At 47.3% G+C, this 22,833-nt stretch overlaps 1 pseudogene; it reads left to right on the plus strand.

Moving 5' to 3' along the window:
- Positions 1-13,517: 13,517 nt before the first annotated feature.
- LOC142589147 (U2 spliceosomal RNA) lies at positions 13,518-13,682 on the plus strand (annotated as a pseudogene).
- The last annotated feature ends 9,151 nt before the right edge of the window (positions 13,683-22,833 follow it).

Here is a 22,833-nt window from a genome sequence, read left to right on the forward strand (position 1 = left end):
GCTGCTAAGAGCAAAATCATGACTTTCACACGCAAAACAGCAAGCATTTCTTTTTATTATTCTGTAGATTCAGCATCATTGTGCAAGGTTTATGAGATCAATGATCCCGCTGTACTTTTTGAACCTTACACTTTTCTGCTCACACTAAATGCGTTGCTCTGTGTGAAGACTATCGACGGAATTTATGTCGCCTACACCGTTCCGCAAGTTGTACCACCACCATCTATCTTCCTCAACTTGAATATGAGTCTGTCGTCTGAAATTGCTTTTCCAAATCCAACAGTGACATTATAGATCGGGTGCAGAAAACGTTTCTCGCCGCTTTGCTAACACGTACACTGTACCTGGCTCTGGCACTGTCGGATTATTATCATTACCCTTACATCGCTCCGGACGTAATCGCGCTGACCTTATGTTTCTGTTCAAGCTCGTTCGCGGTGTCCTAACCTTTCCCGAATTGCTCAGTTGTATCATGTTTCGTATGCCGCGCAAGATCACCAGAGAACATAGACCTTTCCATATACTTGCCTGTCAACAACAACACGCAACCGTTCACAGAATACAGTGTCATTATAATGCTTATTTTCATGATCTTGATATTTTTTTCATAACTCGCTGTCATCGTTCGTTTCCGAGCTTTGCCTTGTGTCTTAGTTTCATGCATTGTTAAACTGCCCTTCTCCTACTTTTTTCTTTTATATTTACGTTATGTTTTAATGCATCAACTCCTTTAGTCTCACAATTGTTCTTTTTATTCATTGCTATTCTTTCATTATTATATTCCCCTGTAGTGTGTTCTTTGGGAGGGGGGGAGGGAGGGGATCTTAATGCATGCGTGTGCCAGTACTTAGACCTTATGGATTGTTGCTGGGAACGTTAAATAAACATGATTGACTGGTTGATTATCATGGACGGAGCGCTCGAAGCCTGCTTCAGCTCCACCGCGAGTCGGTCCGGTAGTGCCCATCTCCGGGATTGGCCCACCCTCACCTTTTTTTATTGTTGACGCACGGACAAGAGAAGTACGTGAAGCACCAGCTTGAGTGTAAAAAAAAAAATAAAAGTCAATCACCTGAAGCACATATTGCCCAATTCGTCCCATTTAGGTGGATTATATAAGAAGGAAGACGTTTCTTGCGCGACAGATTGCAGTGTGCAGGTAGCAACTTACAAATGTCCACCTGCTTCTCTTTCTTTGTTCACTTAAGCAAACGCCTTCCAATTGCGAAATTCAAGCCTTGCAGTAGTGAAGTCATGTTTGTGTAGCAGAAGTATTAAAGCAAGGACCATTCTCGATCGACATTTCGCCTACGAAATATAAGCTAACATTTAACTTTGTTAAGACCGGCCTCAGCTGCAAGCCGCACGGTTTTCGGAAACTATTAGCTGGAATGCGCCCATATTTCGTAGCACGCTTTAGAGCGGGTTATTTCGAAAGAGCAGCAACACTTGCTCGGCTTCAATTTCGAAATTGTAGCGTATATGCCGTGCAGATAAAGATGAGAAAGTCGATATTCTTAATACGCGCATTGTGATTCCTCGCGTAAGTGACGTCCGCCTCTTCCCTAACTCCACCTGAGGACAGCGCTGTCAGCTTGAGGCGATTTTTTTAAAAAATCTGTCCGAACTAGAAGGGCAAAAAAAAATTGAAGGACGCTTAAGCTGCGCCTTTAAGAGTGGAACGCGATAGCATTCAAAGATCCCTAAGTGCCTCTCAAGCTTCCCGGAAACTGCAGCTTATGTAACCGCAATCTTCACCGGGAAACGCTGGCGGCGAATGCTATGCACGAAGGCGAGCTTTGTGGCACTTTTTTGGTGGTGTGCAAGGAACAGAGGGGACCGCGCCACTCGTACTAAGAAAGACCTGAAAGTGCAGCTGCAAAACGCTATCAGTTAAAAGGGATGTGTGTCCGAGTTTCGGCGTAACGGAATTGCGTCTTCTCTTGTATTCAAATTACAGTCCGACGCTATCATGTCCGTAGGTTGCGTGTAAGTCATACGTTACGATTTTTCTACTTATGTTACCTCGACAAATTCCATTAGTTATGTGATTTTGTTGCGCGACATGGAGGGCCTGCGTGGTTCGATATTATTGCTGTAGAGACATTGGACGCTGGACGCCGGACCGCGGCACGCCGGACTGTGACTCGGCGTTTATACAGTCTGTTGTTGAAATAAACTTTTACAAACGCGGAAACCGGAATGTTTGCTGCAATATTTCAGCGGTAATAGACACTTCCACGTGCAAAGGACTTAAACTGGACGTTCCACGGTCGTTCCCTTTTGAGAAGGAGTTGATGAAGGTAAGTGCAGCAAATTATATCACACTTATTCGCTGTTTCATCGGCGCTCGTCGGCTCCTTCCTTAATATATCAGAGGAAAAGTGAACACGAACATTGAGCACTCGGCTGTAACGGTTTTTCTAAGGAGCAACGCGCTTTCTATCTCGCGCAAAAAGCCCGACACTGCGCAATTTACAACGGCCGAACCAGCGCAGCTGCCCGCATTCCGTCGCTTCAGCGCTGCCCCGACGGGTGCTACGATAAAACCACTCAATTTCTCAAAATTAGCGCCATTCTTAGATCTTTCCGCCACCCCGCTCAGCCTGGCGCTTCCTCCTCCACGTCTCTAAATACACGTCTCTAAAGCACGCCTCCTGTCTCCCCAGCCTCCTCCGCTCCCCCATTGGCCAATCTATGTCATGTGAAAGCAGGCGCTGCGCTTTTGTACATTTTTTTTTTCTTTCCAGCGCGCTCCGACCTCCATTGTTGGGCCTGCTAGACGGAACACGGCAGCCGGACTGACGGAGCGCGCTAGCGTAATAGAATGTGTAGGGCCAAGAACTTAATTCGTGCTGCTGCGCCTTCGGTTGCCGCAAGAGACACAGCGAGGGCGAAAAGCTTTTTGCTTTGCCATCCGGCGGGCGCAACGCAAAAGTATGAATTCACAGGATCGGGCGGGCTGGCTTCAAGGAAGTGGCAAAGAACGCACGGCTGTGTGAAGTAAGTGCCACGGCTCCTCACAACCTCTTATTTTGAGCCTAGTTCACGCCTTCCGCTTCGAAAACGTGTACGTGTTCGTGCTCTGCGTGGTTTTTAGCGCGTTGAAGTTGACTTTTTTTTTATGTGCTTGCTTTGATTCGTTTCGTTTCGTCTTGCGGTGAAAGTGCACGCATCTGCAGCTGGCCTGTGACATAAAAGCGACTTTAAAAAACTATCCTGAGGTGGGCTGAGGTGGTAGAGGAGGCCTATCCGCGAGTAGGATAACCTCCCTCGCCTTCTTCCCGCACTTCCTTTCCCTTTAAGATGGGATAAATAAAGTTCTCTCTCTCTCTCTCTCTCTCTCTCTCTTATTCAGGGTGTGTTTTGAGCTCCACCAGAAGTTCGCATATACTCGACGCTTTTGCAAGGCTCACTATGACTTATGGGGGCAGTCTTTTAGCTTTGAATGTACGCCCGCATGTATTGATTTGGTTTGTGGTGATTAACGTTTTTGACGTCCCAGAGCGACCAAAGCTATATGATGGAGGTCGTAGTGGATGGCTGCGGATAACTTTATCAAGGTCGCCAGGGGTTGTTTAACGTGCACTTTGATCGTAGAGTCGTACGTGGGCCGGTAAATTCCTCGTTGGCGTTTCATAATTCTTGCGCGGGCGCGCTAGCGCTGCTTTAGAAGTTGGCGCCTCGGCGCATTTGTATTTCTTCAATAGATTTTCGTTACTACTTGTAACTTGTAACAACGTGTCATTATTTCGTATTATTGACGGCGCCTCCATGGCTCCAAAGTGGCAACGGGAACACCAAAGCTAGAACGAGGGCTGGATGGGGCTCGCCGAAGCCTGTGCATGCTAAGGGGGTATAAGATCGCGGACAGCTAATATTGTATGCGAACACTCCCTGCGCCGCCTGCTTTATTGTAATGTCACGTGCTCTTCAGAGGCCTCCGTTGGCTGTTACATGTGCCCTCTTGGAGCAGTACTTCTAAAAAAAAACAATCTATCGTCACGGTTACCAAAGCACCCCGCTATGAAAAAAGTGGCCCTCTTGCCAGGCATTGCTGACCGCAGATAGTCGGAATCTCTCACGCGCCAGCCGAACAAAAGTATCCTGCAGGTACGTAAATAAGCCTACGAAGCCACGTACACATACGTTCACGCTGTCAAAACCTGAAACTTTGGTAATTACGCGCGTGTTTGAGCACACCGCGTGCTTGCGTTGTGTTTCAGCAACACGAACTCTCAACGTGCGCGCGCTTTACGCCTTAAATACGCATTGAATAATGGTCCTTTTGTCTATTTCTTCCGCAATTCCAACACGACATTCTTAAGGCCAGTTACCGATTGACGAAGCAAGATCTCGATTGAAAAAACTGCTCCGCAGGGCTCGAACGAACTTTTCCGCGCGGATTTCCTCCCGTAGCGTTTGCACGAAATGTTTGCAGCTCAAAGATGCATTATTAAGAAGGTTGACACTTCTTCGGAGAGCAGACGATTGAAAGATGCGTTAACTGCAACACCGTGAGGCGCAGCTAGCCATGCGGTTCAAACGGAGAAAGATCACACTTGAAGGCCACTCTGGTCGAGTTGGTTTTTACATATAGGCTTGCATGGTGTTTGCGCAAGCGAAACGTGGACCGTGAACCCAAACAACCCGAAACGTCGACTTTCAACTTTTGTCATTCGGTCATCCGCCGCAAATGTAGCCAGTCGGCGCAGAGAAATTCGTACACGCAAACAGACACGAACAACGCTGGGGCTGCGCGCAATAAATCGGGGAATAACATCACCGCGTTGTTCGGTTCACTATTCGCGCCCGCGTGCGCCAGCAACATGCCCTTTAAGAAGCTTCAGCTTTGTGAAAAAGAATTAGGCACATATGTGGGCGTTGTGGCGAACCTCAACATGCAGTAAATATTTTCAATCGCTGCATTTTGTTGCACAGGTCCACAAAACGAAACACTTTATTACGTAGTTCACTAATCAACACGCACATATCAGACCGAGCTGCGCAGTAGGCTCTACTCCACTCTCCTTACCTTCAAATGTTTCGGCGCTCCCTTTGAAGAGCCTTGCCCCTGTTCAATGTGAAAAAATGCAGCCTACAGTTAACGCCACAAATTGGATCATTTTTGCAGTGAACTCAATGCGATGGAGCTCGCATCCCACTTGGGGGAGTGTTAAACTGCTCCATAAAATCATGCGCACTGAAAGCATAAAACTTATCTGTTTAAAAAAAAAAACTAATGTGAATGCATCCTCTAGCATTTTAGTGGGCGTGGCTAACCGTCACAGGCGGCGGGCTTCGTGTGCTGCTGCGGCCGCAATACATTGCAACTGCGGCACATATGCCATCGTATTTGAACTGAAAGCCGCCTGCACAGTGACATCATAGACAGTCACAAATTTCTTAGTGCAGTAGACCGCTGTCACTTGAGAAGGTAACGTACTCGCCTTTTCCGTCACCTGTTCGTTTCGCCGTTTGAGGGGCAAAAATAGAAACGCTTACGCTGTTTAGTTCGGTAAACGCATCAAACTTGGGTCTATGAGGAAAAGCACAAAGTCTGCACGGACGAAATAGCCCTTTCTAAGAAACGCGCCGGACAAGTTGTTTGGCTTGAAGGGGTGTAAAATACAATGGCATAAATATTGGTATTCGTACAACTAAAACTCTTTGGGTCGATTTCTTTGCCCATGCTGAAACTATTATAAACTAGACACGCCTGCATTATAATTTAACAGTGTTTTCTTTTTGACAACAAAAATAAACTTGTTTTTGAAGAAAAATAACAAATTCTTACGTTCAAAATCAAGAAAGGGGATGACAGATGGAATAGCACACTGTGGTATAAAGTTTGTAAACAGGGATAAGGTGCCTCAGAGAGGCTGGCCAACGTTTCGACAGGAGGACCTATCTTCTTCAAAGGCGGCCTCGTCATCCTAGGTATTTAAGTCTTAAAGGGCTAGTGCAGTGACGTCACGTGCGGGTGTTGTCGCTGGCGGCTGGTTTTAAAGAGAGAGATTACAAGAGGAAACAAGCGCTGTCGTCCGACGTCTGTGAGCTTCGTTCCCAAGACGAGAGGACAAAATCGGGATAGTGGGAATTCGGGGAGAAAAGAACAGCAGAGAAGAAAAAGAACAAGAACGAGAAAAAAATTAAGAGAGACGGGGGCCAGGGGGCGCGTTAGGAAGTATTCAGGGGTGTCGTTGGCGGCATGGTCTTTCAAGGGACATTGCCCCAGTCGCTCAACGTAGGAGTCGTTACGGCGGCATCCAGAAATGGCGATACCCTGGGTTGAGGCGCCGAAAAAAACATATTTACTTCGGAATGTGTTGGTGAGGGTGTTTCAATATATATATATATATATATATATATATATATATATATATATATATATATATATATATATATATATATATATATATATATATATATATATATATATATGAAAAGGGAAACGAGAGGGGGGGACCGAAACCGGGATAACAAATAGGAGGGTGACGTGCGCAGAAGCGGGCGGGGTCAAGTGTACATGCGAGAAGGGGGTCGTACAGTTGATATAAACGCAAGAACCTGAAAGAGTATATTAAATTGAGTAGTAGGCAGGAAAAAAATTGTCCCAAATGAAAGAGTAGGTGAGGTTAAGAATTAAGGTTAGCTGGTGGCATAATGCGTTTTGTGTCTTGGTTGATGATATGAGAATTTCAGATTTAAGTTACCGCTTTTAAAGATTCTAAGTTGCCACGTGCCAAATTAATTCCCGTCGGGTGTAGGCAATTAAACTTGTGTATGAGGCATGATTCCGTATATTTATTTTCACGAGGGGAACGGAAATTTGTTTGTAGTATATAGAGCCTTTGCTTTGTCAACTATGTGACTATGTTCATTAAAGTCGCTGGCTACTATTTTAGGTTAATTGTGTTTTGTGTCCGCGCGGTGACCGTTGAGTCTCGTATGAATTTGTTGTCCAGTCTCACCTATGTATTGTTTGCTACAAGCGGCGCATTCTAGACAGTAGACTACGTTGCTTGATGTGCAGGTCAACGCAGAAGTTACCTTGTACTTTTTTTTGTATTCAACGCTGTACTTTTTACTGCAGTAGTAGATTGAATATGTTTGCATGTAGAGCACTTGAGGCGGCCACAAGTACTGGTTCCCAACTTCCTCTTTGTCTTTAGTTTTGCGTGCACAAGAACATCTTTAAAATTTGTGTCGCGTCTGTAGGCTACTCTGGAAGGGTCGGGAAAAATCTTAAGTTTCTGGTTGCTGGTGAGAATTGGGTAGTATTCACTGAGGATGTTATTCACGTTTGGGAGTGCGTTTGAGAACTTAGTAGTAAGAAGAGGCGTTGTTGTTCTTGTGATCCTCGGGCGGGGCTTGGGGACCTCGGCTCGATCAAGCTCGTATATACGTAAATTTGAATGCAATAATTATTTAGCTAATTCTTCGGTCACGCACGCAAACCATCAACATCAGGCTTTTACTGCAACTGTAGCTTTAAAGGAAACACTGCACTGCATCACAGCGCGAACAATGCATGTAGCCTAGGGTAAGGTGCTGTTTCTCTTTTCGGGAGTACGCTCAGGAGCCAAGATCTGGGTCGTCACAAAGAAGCGCAGGCGAGCAATATATTAGCCTAATGATGCTGTTCGTAATTCATATTTTATGCTGATCACAACCAATGACTTCTGAACGCGTGAGCTAACGAAAGAGCGGGAAAAGAATACCAGCGGCAGTGCATCTGCCAGACGTTTTGTTGTAAACCGCTGCCGCTGCGCTTTAACCTGGATTTTTCGCACACAGAGAACCATTTCGTCGGCAGACTTTGAGCAGGTTCATTTCTCCATTTGTCTACAAATACTCATTGTTCACCTGTAGAACACGCCACATTTTCATTCGCCTCCTATTTGCTTGAAGCGCGCGTAAATTTGCCTCACTGTCTCTTCAGGATTATTTCAACGGCCGACTTCCCGTCGGAGTCAGTTGCTTCTTCCTTTTCTGGTAATTTTCTTCAATATGTAAGCCGCAACGTCGGGTAGCATCGAAGGGATAGTGTCACTCATTAGCAGTCCACACGCCATCCGAATCTGCACAATCTTCCTGCCGGTCATACGCTCGATGACATGCTGCTTGAAGTGGCGCTGCCACATGACTAATGCGGTTGAAACATTTTGTAAACACGGCGAAGGACATGCTTACGCCTATCGGAAAGTTATGCGTATCAGCGCATCGAAGCCAATGATATTTGCGCCCATGGATTGTATGTTAGTAGCCGAACTTGCCGTGAGGCGCAAAGAAAGTGGTGCCCCTCCGACTTGTTTTCTTCTGTGCAGGAACACTTTCACTCTGTCCTGGAGTCTCGCGAGCTTGGCATTCATGACCATCACCCTCAGCCTTCACTTCGTTTCTTAAACGTCTAAGGAAATTGCAGCAACTCGGAGAACTATCGTGACTGTTAGCGCAGTGCACCGTGCAGTCAGCTCGTAAATAGACGATATAAATGACCTCTTGAATATTACTCATTGCAGAAAGAAACATCACAGTTGCATGCACTGTCTCAACATAATATAGCAATTTTCTTTCAGGTTTTACGGTGAAAACGAATTATTTGAACTATAAAAGGCGCGCAAGGACAACGCACTCAGTAGCAGACGACGCGTGCTTCGCGACAGGCCTCCGACCGCAGCGCCACTTCTGCTGTCATGACCCGGAGACGCAGTGAACTACGCCGGTCGGCATACCTACTCATCTAGCCAGCGTTGACTCGGGAACACCTCTACAACGTTAGAGTGTGCTAGATAAGCGGAGTGGCTACAGCGTAAACTCCGCGATAAAACTTTTTTTCTTTATTTTTTTGAAAGTTGGTGGAGCCACCGTCGACTTCACCCGAATGAGCGGCCCCGCGCGCGGCCCCAATGGTTGTCTCGTCGCAAATCCCGCCGCAGCTACATGGAGCTTTGAGATGCGTTTCACTGTGCTGCATGTAGTCTTTATACTCGGTGGAGGAAATAGTGAATTTATTCTCCCCCCCCCCTCTGATCTCTACTCAATAAAGTGGAAAAAGGGCGAGGTAAACGACGCTAACGACGCAACGACGGTGCGTCGAGCAGACGACAGCTACTCAGCCCGTCAGCTCGCCTCTGCCAGAGAGCGCTGCCGAAACAACCCATCTTTTAGGCTAAGGCGATGGCAGCGCCGTCGCAATTTCAGCGTTTTTTTTTTTTTCTGCATCCCCTCCCCATTTCAGAATAGTCTACTAGGGAATACTTCTACAACGTCAACGTCGCTTCTGTCAGAAAGAGATGTTTTCATAACTCACCCGTCTGTAGTGGGGCTTCTGCGCCGCCACCTCCAGCGACATCACAAGCCACGTGCGCGGCATTCTTTTTTTTGTGTGTGTGTGTGTGTTGGGGGGTGGGGGTACGCAAGTTCTCCTAGATGGCGTTGTTCAAAGCCGCTTTACGGGGTGCCTCGATGGCCACAGCTGTTCGTCCCTGTGTCAGACGCTTCGGGAACAGAGAAGCACGTTCTTTTTTTCATTTGTACTTTGCATCGGATCGGGCGAAGAACAACTCTTTATTACTTCGTCGTGGTACACAAAGAGGCACCCATTTCTAGAAAGCACCTGCATGAAGTCCTTTGGTGCCGACCGGCCGCACTGCTTTTTTTGTTTTTTTTTCTGCGCGGCCGCTAGACAGGTTCTGTCTGTATTCACGTTGTTGTGACATCGCTAAGTGCATCATCTGTAGGGCTCCAATTTAATTATTCCGTCCGTTACATCGTGTACTCGACGTGCATGCAACGAATGGTTCATCGTCCATGAGGAGTGGGCACATCTCTGTTCCAGTAATTGTATTTTTCCAAAGTTAACCCAGCTTCAGCGTTAAAAAAAATAAAACTTGCTTAAATGATTATGTCGTCGATTTACCCGTCAAGATAGAAGTATGCATTTGCTTTAGATAAGAATGTGAAATTCTTTCGTTTCTACTGCATGAAAATTATAAGCGATAAGCGAACAAATTTACACTGCTCTACGCGCTATCATGAACACTACCTGTGCCCAAATTATTCGCGCCGTCCACACAAGCAGGCACAGCGAGTCCTGCGCAACTACTGCGAACGTTCAACCTCTAAAACACAAGCGTTCACGGCCTTCAGGCTTCTCTACTACGCGACTGAGGTCAGTGCGAATCAAACGTTTAGATCATGTGTGGGATAAGGACGATCATAGTGAAATATGCGATTGAAAATGACTGTGTAGCAACGCTCGGTCCGAATTTAGTTCAATCTGGATCGAGGTAGTCCGCGATCGAAAGTGCCAGACCAGATGTCATGTTTTAAGTCCTGCAAGTGTCTTCTAAGAATGGGTGCTTGAACGTTAACAGTATCGCTCATTGTACACGCGCCAATGCCATAAGCAAAGAGATCGCACGCGGAGCAGAGCAAACGAGCCTGCGCGCGAAGCCGCGCCCGGGAAACACTCGTCGAAAGCCAAGCAAACCGGAGGGGAAAAAAAGAAAGAAAAAAAAAAGCTGCCGCGCAAGTCGCCGCTGAAGGTGTGCGGCGCAAAAGCCCCGCCCTAGACGGACGAGTCGTGAAAACCACGACCAATGCCGCGACCTAGTGAGCTGCAGACGTGCACAGATGTCCCTTGCCCAGCACGCTTGGTCTAGTTCACCCATTTTGCCACTAGGGACTAAACTCAAGGGCAAAGTGGCGCTAGTTATAACCTGTTCCTGTCGTCTCCCTCCGCGATCTGTTCCAATGCTTGAGCTGCCTTTTCGGCAGGCACGAAGCGCTCGTATTGGTGGTACATGATCACAGGAAAACGAAATTGGCGAATGTTTAGCGCTTTAATAGTGAAATTAGAGGAGGAGGAGGAGCGGTGCAAGAAAGGTAAACAACGAGCATATGCGGCGGCTGCAATGCTAGACGGCATAAATATCCCTTCCCACCCTCCGTAAAAGATTGAATAAATTGTTTTAAAATATTCATAGGATAACCTAGCTCTTTTGAGTTGATTACGGATAGCCTAATGTTAGAGATGGCATTAGGATTTACTGCTGTGTGCCGTAGTGAAAGGCAGACGATCTGGTAAATGTATTAACAAGTTATTTCTGCGGCCCGTGTGCGCAATAAATGCATCGAGTGCTTCGAGGAAAGGTGAGCATAGCTTGTTATTAATATTATTGGATGTCTAGATGAGTAGAAAGTAGAAAGCTTGCAAAATAAGCGATCACAGTGCTTTAAAACGTGCTCCATTGCAGGTTGTGTCACGGAACTCTTTCCAACCTGCAAAATTAAGCTAACTTTTCTGCGTGGTACGGCGGCAGCATAACGGTGGGGCGAAAGATACGTACACAATAAAGCTATATGCGTAATTCTCTTTTTGAACTCCCGACGCGTTAACGGACAACTTTTAAGAGGTAAAATTAGTGGTAATTAGTCGTTCCGTCGTCAAAGGTTGCAGTGGTTTCCAGTTTCGAAAGAGCGCAGAAGAGAACTTTAAAATATATACAATGAAACAATTGTGAACTTTACGAACTCTATAAACGATCTGACTTAATGTGCAAGACCTGTGCGGTTTGCTACTGCGTGAAAAAGGCAATAGGAGTGGCTATTTAACGTTACCTTAGAGAGCAGCGGACTACACGCAGCGGCATTTTTCACGTTCAGGCAGTTAACTTTTGGAGCCAGTTGACTGATCAAAGCCTTGTGACATCACCGTCACTGTGTTCGCAAAAATCTTCAACTAGACAAGCAGTTCGTCACAACACAACAGCCGCCGTACTAGTTACAACGCCGCACCAGCCAACCGTTGAGTAGCAGACGAACAGGTTATAATAGCGGCACCAACGGCAAACGGTTGAACGAGAGTGGGTGCAAGCGGCTCCCGTAGAAACCGGATACCTGCGCAGGTCTGGAGTTCTAGTACTGCAGTACTACAGTACGTCGTGGTGGAAACGTCTGTCGTTCTGTTATGCTACCGTGTCCGATCCAAATCAAATTTGCTATGCGGTTGTATACTTCACTACAACTTGATTTTCACTTTCGGTCTCGACAAATTTCGAACGTACCGGTTCAGCGGCTGCTTCGCTATGAGAATTCCTCATTTATTCTTGAACGGGAAATCCGAGTAACGAGCGTGAGACGCTGCACGGCTCCGGCGCTCTTCTAAAATTCTATGCATAGGCTCGTAGCAACGTTTGCACTTCCCTTGCAAACGATACGGTTCAAAAATAAATCTTTCTCCAAGTTAGGTACAGTTCATAGGGTTGTTGGAATGAGGTAAACACACACGCACCCGAGCCGTGATCGATGACCAACGCAAGCGAAATCTCGCACGGCTTCGGCGCTCACCTCAAAACAACATCGCTTCATCGTAGCGTAACGCCGACATTCGCGCTGAAATAACTGTTACGAGAAAAAACGATGATTGAGGTTTGGCGCATCGTGGCAGCGCTATTACCTCGAGCTGTACCATTCCAATCAACAACGACGGTATCGCAGTGTGTGGTGGTGGTGCCTTGGAAGTTCCCGAAGTAGCTGCAACCTTTGAACAACGACATTTTGAACTAGACGCACTGCGGCAAAACAAACACCAGTTGAGGACGACGGTAGCGCAGTGCGTGGCGGTGCCTTGGAGGTTTCAGAAGTAGCTGCAACCCTTGAGCAGCAAGAGCAGTGGATGGTAGCGCGGGCGTGTTGAGAATCCGCACGGATTCACGGCGCTCGCTTGCCTCCTAAAGAGTTTTTCCTTGCCTGCGATCGTAGACATTGGTGATAACGCCTGCGCCCATTCGGAACTGACTCCGCTAGATATGATAAATATTTCCGATAAAGCTGGCGATACGAACTTGTCGCGTTGGCGGCCGACGCGCACTGGGGGAAGCCGTGAACGCGGAAGCCGTGGGCGAAGCCATGTTGAATGTGACGTCGTTGTGTGTTGCTACCAGTAACGTTTTTCGTCGATTTTGTCGACTTGGTTATGTCTAAATTTTTGTCGATAAAATTATAATTCAGGAGAAAAAAATGCTTGCTTTTTTGCCTCTCTGTATGGCACTTGACATCATCGACCGTTATTCTGTCTCACGTCACCGTGTCGTCGAGAGTATCTGCACGCGCATATTGTTGAATCTCGCGTCTGTTATTCCAATTTATTAATAAATTAGGTCACAGTTCAACATTTTAAACTAGAAGCACTGCGGTAAAACAATCCTAGCACTCCATAATGCCAGTACCTTATGTGCTGTGCCGTAAAAGGGGTGTTATACTGGCACGGGCTGATGAGAACACTTGACTTCATTTTCGAGTTTTAAATGGTGTGCTCAGATCTCGGTCCTGTGCTGGTTATCGCTTCTCGGCCTTTTGGCTAAGATCAAAGTGTAGTATCTGTCCATTTATTATTTCATTTGTTAATCTTTTTTGTTTACAACAAGTATGATGTATTACATGTGATGTACCTCATATTGTACTTTTCGTTCCTGCCACAGCTGTAATTGTGCCTACGGGTGAATAAATTTCCTTGTCAATCTGTTCTTATCAGCTTAATATCTGATACGGGTCCTATTTGGACCCAAGATATTAAACTTATTTTTGGAATGGGGCGGAGTGCTTGAAGCTTGCTTCACCTCCGCCACGGGTTGGCCCGGTATTGCACTGCCTCCGGGATCGGCCCACTCACCCCTTTGGGGGTGGGTAAAACCTTATTCAATCTAAAATCAGAATCACACGGAAATTGCACACGCCGTAAGGTAGCTTGCAGCGGGCCATCAGTAATTCGAGATAACTCTTGCCCCCCGTAATTTTCGAAAAGCTCAGCCATTGAACGACTAAGTCATGCGAGAAAGCCACCTTCAACTTCGGGAGGCGCTAGGCTATGTTTGTCTAGTCACAGATAAATCTCGGTCCGGTACAGCTTATAAATTACAAACTATTTTTCAAAACATTGGATGTGTATTTTGTAGATTCGCGTGCGGGAATTCTTTTTTTTTTTTCTTGTGTGTGTGTGGGGGGAGGGGGGGGCGGTTTCAATTGTGCACTCGATTCAGATACAGATCTGTCCGGGGCCCTGGCAGGGGCACGCCAAACGGCAACGCTTGGGAGGTCTTGATGAAGTATTATGAGCATACAGTTTGTCTGTATCATAGCAGTTTGCGTTTCTTGACGCGTACGAACTGCTTCACGGTAGCACGTACGTTTGCACGCGGCGTCGTGGGGCATCGTCCAGTAGGTTAGACAGAGCCCATGTACCACGATGTCTTACTCCGTTTCGCTGAGGTGCGTTCACTCCCACCTTCGCCAGTATATGTAAGCGACCTTCGCCCCTATAGTATTGGAGCTGCCCTCAGGAACGTCAGCTCGAGGGCCATGGCGTCTCGACTGCCGCGTCTTACACGACCTTGACTCCAAAACTGGATTACTGCGGGCTGTTTGTTAGGGCGTCGCTTGTCGGTGCCGACCCAGATGACTGGGATGGACTAAAGGAGCAGTGGCCTCATCACTGCAGTGCGTCGTGGCGAGCGCTCCGGAGAAGTGACGGCGTCGTGGAAGAAGTTGCGCATCGCTCAGCGCAGCTCGCGTCCGACGGCCGTTACGTGCGCGTGGATGGATGACTGGTAGCGACTGGTAACGTGGAACGCTACCAGTCGCTGGTGCGGCATACCTGCGGCCGCTTGGCGCTGTCAGCGTGCGGCGTGTGCGCACCCCGAAGTCCTCAGATACGCACGCCGCGCATTCGTTCGTCCGGCGGGATTACCGGCCCACTCCTTGGACTCGGACGCCTCGCCTGATGTCGGTTCTCGCGATTTTTACGACTTTGTCGCGCACTTCAGAACCGTGGCAAAAAGGACTCTCTCTATCGACGCTGCCCGAGCGTCCGCTCATCCCCTGCTTAACGCACTGCCACGCGTTTCCATCCAATCGTGTGAAACGCTCCTTGCTCCGCCATCAAGCAACGAGATCGAGGGAACGCTGGATGTGTTGAAGCGTGGGTCGGCCCCAGGTCCGGACGGTCTCCCTGTGTCTTTTCCGCACCTTTCTCTTTCTTTTTTTGTAAAGATGGAACCGCACCAACTCAACCAACCTTCAGTTTTCACAGCACTGGCGCCATTAGTGAATGCGAAAAGTCCGCCCTAGACGAAGGTATAGTTCGTCATCAGCCGCGAGATGACATTTGCATCTTAATTGTCATGTAAACGTCGACCTAGACAGTTCGCATCGTGATTTGTGCAATTTTTGCCTCTTCTGTATCACTTTTTTGTTATTACGCATCGAACCGTGTGTGCGTCTCTTTTTCTTCTGTACTCTACTTCGAAAAAAAATTCAGAAAATGTCTGTCGTTGCAGTGAACTCGGAAGGCGCTCTTAAGGTCAGCGGATCTATTAAAACCAGCAGAGCCGAGGTGGCTGAGGAGTCGGCCATTGCTCTCGGAATGGCTTCCACACTGGCCACGTCAGTGATTCTAAAACCACCATATTAAATTACGCAAAGGGGCGCATTTCGCCGGAATCACAACGTATCCTGGCAAACTTCCGCGGTCAGCGGATTGTCCATATCATCTGGGCGCCTGCGCACTCCTCCCTCCCAGGCAATGAGGCGGCCGACACCGTGGCTCGAGGACTCACAAGCCGAGCCACCGGGGTGCCGCGGCTGGGGCTGACAGGGGACCGGATGGCTGGCGACAGGGAGATCACTAATCATTACAGATAGGGGAGGGAGCGTTTTCCTCCCGCTCACCCATCACTTAATAAGCAGCGGGCGGTGGCATGGTGCCTCCTTCAAGCAAATACGTCTCCAAATCCGGTGACTTATAATCATTGTCATCCACAACATCATCATCATCATCATCATCATCATCAGCCTGGTTACGCCCACTGCAGGGCAAAGGCCTCTCCCATACTTCTCCAACAACCCCGGTCACCTACTAATTGTGGCCATGCCGTCCCTGCAAACTTCTTAATCTCATCCGCCCACCTAACTTTCTGCCGCCCCCTGCTACGCTTCCCTTCCCTTGGGATCCAGTCCGTAACCCTTAATGACCATCGGTTATCTTCCCTCCTCATTACATGTCCTGCCCATGCTCATTTCTTTTTCTTGATTTCAACTAAGATGTCATTAACTCGCGTTTGTTCTCTCACCCAATCTGCTCTTTTCTTATCCCTTAACGTTACACCTATCATTCTTTTTCCATAGCTCGTTGTGTTGTCCTCAATTTGAGTAGAACCCTTATCGTAAGCCTCCAGGTTTCTGCCCCGTAGGTGAGTACTGGTAAGACACAGCTATTATATACTTTTCTCTTGAGGGATAACGGCAACCTGCTGTTCATGATTTGGGACTGCCTGCCAAACGCACTCCAGCCCAATTTTATTCTTCTGATTATTTCAGTCTCATGATCCGGATCCGCCGTCACTGCCTGCCCTAAGTAGATGTATTCCCTTACGACTTCCAGTGCCTCGCTGCCTATTGTAAATTCCTGTTCTCTCCCGAGACTGTTAAGCATTACTTTAGTTTTCTGCATATTAATTTTTAGACCCACTCTTCTGCTTTGCCTCTCCAGGTCAGTGAGCATGCATTGCAATTGGTCCCCTGAGTTACTAAGCAAGGCAATATAATCAGCGAATCGCAAGTTACTAAGGTATTCTCCATTAACTTTTATCTCCAATTCTTCCCAATCCAGGTCTCTGAATACCTCCTGTAAACACGCTGTGAATAGCATTGGAGATATCGTATCTCCCTGCCTGACGCCTTTCTTTATTGGGACTTTGTTGCTTGCTTTATGGAGGACTACGGTGGCTGTGGAGCCGCTATAGATATCTTCCAGTATTTTTACATATGGCTCATCTACACCCTGATTCCGTAATGCCTCCATGACTGCTGAGGTTTCGACTGAATCAAACGCTTTCTCGTAATCAATGAAAGCTATATATAAGGGTTGGTTATATTCTGCACATTTCTCTATCACTTGATTGATAGTGTGAATATGGTCTATTGTTGAGTAGCCTTTACGGAATCCTGCCTGGTCCTTGGGTTGACAGAAGTCTAAGGTGTTCCTGATTCTATTTGCAATTACCTTAGTAAATACTTTGTAGGCAACGGACAGTAAGCTGATCGGTCTATAATTTTTCAAGTCTTTGGCGTCCCCTTTCTTATGGATTAGGATTATGTTAGCGTTCTTCCAAGATTCCGGTACGCTCGAGGTCATGAGGCATTGCGTATACAGGGCGGCCAGTTTCTCTAGAACAATCTGTCCACCATCCTTCAACAAATCTGTTGTTACCTGATCCTCCCCAGCCGCCTTCCCCCTTTGCATATCTCCCAAGGCTTTCTTTACTTCTTCCGGCGTTACCTTTTGGATTTCGAATTCCTCTGGACTAATTTCTCTTCCATTATTGTCGAGGGTGCCACTGGTACTGCATAAATCTCTATAGAAATTCTCAGCCACTTGAACTATCTCATCCATATTAGTAATGATATTGCCGGCTTTGTCTCTTAACGCATACATCTCATTCTTGCCAATTCCTAGTTTCTTCTTCACTGTTTTTAGGCTTCCTCCGTTCCTGAGAGCATGTTCAATTCTATCCATATTATACTTCCTTATGTCAGCTGTCTTACGCTTGTTGATTAACTTGGAAAGTGCTGCCAGTTCTATTCTAGCTGTAGGGTTAGATGCTTTCATACATTGGCGTTTCTTGATCAGATCTTTCGTCTCCTGCGATAGTTTGCTGGTATCCTGCCTAACGGAGTTACCACCGACTTCCATTGCACACTCCTTAATGATGCCCACAAGATTGTCGTTCATTGCTTCAACACTAAGGTCCTCTTCCGGAGTTAAAGCCGAATACCTGTTCTGTAGCTTGATCTGGAATTCCTCTATTTTCCCCTCTTACCGCTAACTCATTAATCGGCTTCTTACGCACCACTTTCTTCCGTTCCCTCCTCAGGTCTAGGCTAATTCGAGTTCTTACCATCCTGTGGTCACTGCAGCGCACCTTGCCGAGCACGTCCACATCTTGTATGATGCCAGGGTTAGCGCAGAGTATGAAGTCTATTTCATTTCTAGTCTCGCCGTTCGGGTTCCTCCAGGTCCACTTTCGGCTGTCCCGCTTGCGGAAGAAGGTATTCATTATCCTCATATTATTCTGTTCCGCAAACTCTACTAATAACTCTCCCCTGCTATTCCTAGTGCCTATGCCATATTCCCCCACTGCCTTGTCTCCAGCCTGCTTCTTGCCTACCTTGGCATTAAAGTCGCCCATTAGTATAGTGTATTTAGTTTTCACTCTACCCATCGCCGATTCCACGTCTTCATAGAAGCTTTCGACTTCCTGGTCATCATGACTGGATGTAGGGGCGTAGACCTGTACAATCTTCATTTTGTACCTCTTATTAAGTTTCACAACAAGACCTGTCACCCACTCGTTAATGCAATAGAATTCCTGTATGTTACCAGCTATATTCTTATTAACCAGGAATCCGACTCCTAGTTCTCTTCTATCCGCTAAGCCCCGGTAGCACAGGACGTGCCCGCTATTTAGCACTGTATATGCTTCTTTTGGCCTCCTAACTTCACTGAGCCCTATTATATCCCATTTACTGCCCTCTAATTCCTCCAATAGCACTGCTAGACTCGCCTCACTAGATAACGTTCTAGCGTTAAACGTTGCCAGGTTCATATTCCAATGGCGGCCTGTCCGGAGCCAGTGATTCTTAGCACCCTCTGCTGCGTCGCAGGTCTGACCGCCGCCGTGGTCAGTTGCTTCGCAGCTGCTGGGGACTGAGGGCCGGGGTTTGATTGCTGTGTTCATAGGAGGTTGTGGCCAAGTACTGCACCAGGGTGGCCAATCCTGCTCTGGTGAGGGAGTGCGTTACTGGTTCTGGTCACCGGGATCAGGCCGCACTCCAGGCCTGTTTGTGCAATTTTATCAACACGCGGATTTTTTCTTTTTTTTTGAATCCGGTGGAAAATTGCCGGCACCGGGATTCGAACCACGGACCTCTTGCACGCGAGGCGGGTGTTCTACCTCTACGCCACCGCTGCACTCGCTATCCACAATATTCGGCCAAATGTAAATTTTGTCATGAAAGGGCGGACCTGGATCACATTATCTGGGCCTGCCCTCGGGCGTCCCGACAGGGCGAAACAATTAAGGATCGGAAGCAGTGGGAAACCGTGTTGCTCAGCTCGGCCCCCGAAGGCCAACTTTTGACCGTCCAGCAGGCCGAGGATGCCGCTAGAGCTCAAGGGCTTCTGGCCGCCATCTAGGCTAGGCGTGGTTGCCCCCGCCACCCATCTGCCGGCTATATAAATAAAAGTTATTTATCTCTCTCTCTCTCAATTACCTGAAAAGGCAGATGTTTCTTGCGCGACAAATCGCAATGTCCAGGTTGCTAACTGCAAAGATCCAGCAACTAACTATTTATTTATTCACTGAAGCAAACGTGTTCCAATTGCGAAACTCAAGCCGTGCAGTAGCGATAAAGCCATGCATGTGCAGCAGAAATCTTGAGACAAAGGCTGTTTTCGATCAAGATATCCGCCTCCGAGGTATGCTAAATATTAATTAGCGTTGCACTTAAGATTCACTTGAACTGTAAGAAGCATCGTTTTGGGAAACTGTTAGCCAGAATGCCCACATATTTCGTAGCTTTAAAGGAGGTTGACAAACGGCATGGAGGCTGAGAAGCAATTTCGCCCCAGAATTGTCGAAGATCGCCGTTTTCGGGCTTCGCCGAGAGCAAAACTAGCTGGGCGCTCAGGTAGTTAGTCAGGAGGCGCTCTTTGGCGGCAAAGAGCCCGCGTCGCCACCCCGGGCCATCTTAACCGGTCGCACGTGCGGTCTGGAAACGTGGGGGAGGCTGTGACGCTCTTTGGCCCCGAAGCGGGGACGGAGGCCTGGGACGGACCACGGGCAAAGCGTCGTCAGGGCGTCAATGGGCATGCCGGGAGGACAAAGCGGCGACTTCAAAGCCAGAGGGATCGCTGACCCGACGTGCGGTCTCTCGAAAGACAGGCTATCGCCGCAGACACAATCCCTCTCTGCACTTAGTTTTGTGGGCCCGCCGGAGGAGACGAACCACGCGGAAGACGGCATGGTGAATCGGTGGGTGCGCTTCGGCAGGGGTACCCCTTGCGGCACGCAGTGCGCGATGGTTTTAATTAAGGTGCGAGGACGGGGCGTTCGTTCCCCGCAAGTGTACTTCAAAATGTCGGGAGACTTTTCCATACATGTCGCAGAGCAGAACGGTTGCGATGCTATTTGTTTATTTGTTGTTTGGCGGTTTCTTTCTCTCCCTTTATCTCTCTGAATGTTCCAAGGAACGCAGACAGAGGGTGGGAGAGAGAGAGAGAGAGTGACCAGTGAGTGAGTATTGGTAATGTTTGTACTAACGACTACTGCGGAAATTCTGTTGCGATTGCCATAGACTTGTTTAGCAGTAATCAACATTTCAACTCAAAGCCTCTATTTTTAGTATCCAAAGACAGTCCGCCTAACAGCGTATAACTCACCTTTGCTGCCTTGCTGTATTTCTTCAGCGAAGGTCATTTACACAAGGCAGCTTGCAGCAAATTGTATAGAAGGCACGACGCATCATAAAAGTTCTTTTGACATCTGTATCTTTTGACATAGGCTAGCACATATAGTTGGTAATTTGAGGATTAAATGTGCAAAACACAGAGTCATTGGTGAAATACACAGTGTGCTGCTTTTGTAGAGGCGAATGCCCTGTATAAAGTTGGACCCACAACATATTTCTTTCCTGCAGTCCATGTTGAAACAAAGCTTTCTGCAAACGGTATGATGCCGTCATCACATTATAGCGCGATTTTTAATTACTCGGTACAAGTGCAAAGCACATCTGGAAAGCTGGCACCATTTCAGAATCACTGCGCATTTCTGCATGCAACACTGCCTGCATCAAAACAAAATTTATGGAGGTGTAAAGCGGCAACACCCACATTATGGAACTCACGTGTGTAGCAGCTGTGAAAAATGAAGCTGACGAAAAACATTTAAAGAAAATGTCTTTATTATATTTGCATATACAAAACAATGTAACTCAACGTGTTCCCTTCATAAGCAAAACTACACCTTGACTTGCTCCGTTTCATTTTCTTCACGGCCATGAAGCAATAATGAAAAGACGTTCGAGCACAGCGCTGCGTGGCAGCAGAAATCTTGAGACAAGGGCTGTTTTCGATCCACATATCCGCCTCAGAGGTAGGCTAACAATTAAAAAGCGTTGCACTTAAGATCCACTTGGACTGTACGAGGCATGGTCTTGGGAAACTGTTAGCCGGAACGCCCACGTATTTTGTACGCTTTAGGGCCGGTTATTTCGAAAGTGTCGCTATAGACTTGCTCGGCTTCAATTTCGAAATTGTAGCATATATGCCCTGAAATGAAAAAATTTGAAACTTAATGAGTGAATCTTCTTAATTATATACATGGATATTGTGATTTCTCAGCGAACGTTCGCCTCTTCCATAAATACACCTGAAAAGGCGTAACAGTGCTGCCACAGGCTACCTTTTTTTAATCTGTTCCAATAAAAAGTGACATATATGAAGATAACAGCAGCGAGAGTGCCGCCTCAAGAAACATTCAGTCACAGGCCGTATCAGTCTACTGCGCCGGGACACAAAGCGCGTTTTTAACCTGTTTCTCTGTGCCGAAAGTCTATATTTTAAGTTTTGAGATAAAATACACGCGCACAACGGACTCAATAATATTACATAAAATTCTTCGTCAAACTTACGGTGACCTTGACTTGTAAAATTATCGATATGTACAGGGGAACAGCGCCGAAAATATGCGGGCTCAGATTTTGACGTGCTCCTGCAACTCAAAATTTTGCCGCGAACGCCCGTCTTGCTCGCTTCAATTTAGCGGGCTACGTCAGCGAGCAAAGCCGGAAGTCGTCCAGGGCCCGCGTTTGTGAACAACGAAAGGGAGTATATCGTGAGCGTTGAATTAAAGGACGAAGGATATAAACAGGATGTTCCGCGGCCACTCCCTTTTTGCGAAAATGTTAAGAAAAAAAGTGTGTCACACGTTTCATCAGCCACCCGTCGGTTCCTCCCTTAATGTTGCATAAGCGAACACGAACATCGAGTACTCCGTAGAACAGTTTTTTTTTTGGGTGCAATGGTCTCGCTATCTCGCGCAGAAAGCCCGACACCGTGCTCAATTTTTGGCGGTCTCAACAAGCCCAAGACGCCATCATTTCATCCCTTCCGACCCTTCGCGACAGGTCGTGGCGCAATGTAGTGGCAGCCGCTTGCAGCCGCCACGGGGACCGGGAACGGCGGACCGGGGAATACCTGCACACCGTCGCTTCTCTTATGCTACACCGGGTCTGGTCTAAATCAAATTTGCTCTAAATGAAAGCTTATGCAACTGTTATATACTTCACTACAATTTGATTTTCCCCTTTGCGTCTCGAACCGGTTCGGCGGCAGCTGCACTACGAGAATTTCTCGGCCTTTTGGCTAAGATCAAAGTGTAGTAGCTTCTCGGCTTTTTGGCTAAGATCAAAGTGTAGTGGCTTCTCGGCCTTTTGGCTAAGATCAAAGTCTAGTAGCTTCTCGGCCTTTTGGCTAAGATCTAGGTGTAGAGGCTTCTCGGCCTTTTGGCTAAGATCAAAGTCTATTAGCTTCTCGGCCACATGGCTAAAATTAAAGTCTAGTAGCTTCTCGGCCTTTTGGATAAGATCAAAGTGTAGTGGCTTGTCGGCCTTCTGGCTAAGATCAAACTCTAGTAGCTTTTCGGCCATCTAGCTAAGATCAAAATCTAGTAGCTTTTCGGCCTTTTGGCTAAGATTAAAGTGTAGTGG

Source organism: Dermacentor variabilis, chromosome 7 (assembly GCF_050947875.1).
Source record: "Dermacentor variabilis isolate Ectoservices chromosome 7, ASM5094787v1, whole genome shotgun sequence".
In the NCBI taxonomy this organism is placed as follows: domain Eukaryota; kingdom Metazoa; phylum Arthropoda; class Arachnida; order Ixodida; family Ixodidae; genus Dermacentor; species Dermacentor variabilis.